This window comes from Dipodomys merriami, unplaced genomic scaffold (genome assembly GCF_024711535.1).
Source record: "Dipodomys merriami isolate MVZ:Mamm:240054 unplaced genomic scaffold, mDipMer1.0.p SCAF_2001, whole genome shotgun sequence".
Lineage (NCBI taxonomy): Eukaryota > Metazoa > Chordata > Mammalia > Rodentia > Heteromyidae > Dipodomys > Dipodomys merriami.
In genome coordinates this window covers 41,100-41,662 of record NW_027203385.1, presented here as the reverse complement: position 1 = coordinate 41,662, position 563 = coordinate 41,100, and positions in this window count along the sequence as shown.

Genomic DNA, 563 nt, shown 5'->3' with positions numbered 1-563 from the left:
CCTCAAAAATCAATGCCTTTTCTGTATGCGAACAATGAGTAAAGTGTGGCTGAAATCAGGAAAGCAACTCCATTTGTAATAGCCCCACAAAAAATAAAATACCTAGGAATTAACTTAACCAAAGAAGTGAAGGACCTCAATGATGAAAACTTTAAAAACTTTAAAAAGGAATCAAAACAGAAATTAGAATGTGGCAAAACCTCCCATGCTCCTGGATTGGAATTATCAACATCATGAAAACGGAAATCCTTCCCTAGGCTATCTACAAATTCAATGTGATACCTATCAATATTCCAACCTCATTTTTCAAGGAATAGAAGAGGCAATCCAAAAGTTCATATGGAATAATAAGAAGAAGAACCCAAATAGCAAAATGATCCTTAACAGAATGAACAGTGCTGAAGGAATATAAATATCAAAATATGAACTCTACTACAAAGCTATATTGATCAAAACAGCTTGGTCCTGACACAAGAACAGACTTCAGGATAGATGGAATAGAATTGAAAACCCAGAAATGAACCTACAGACCTATAGCACTGTAATCTTCAATAAGGGTGCTA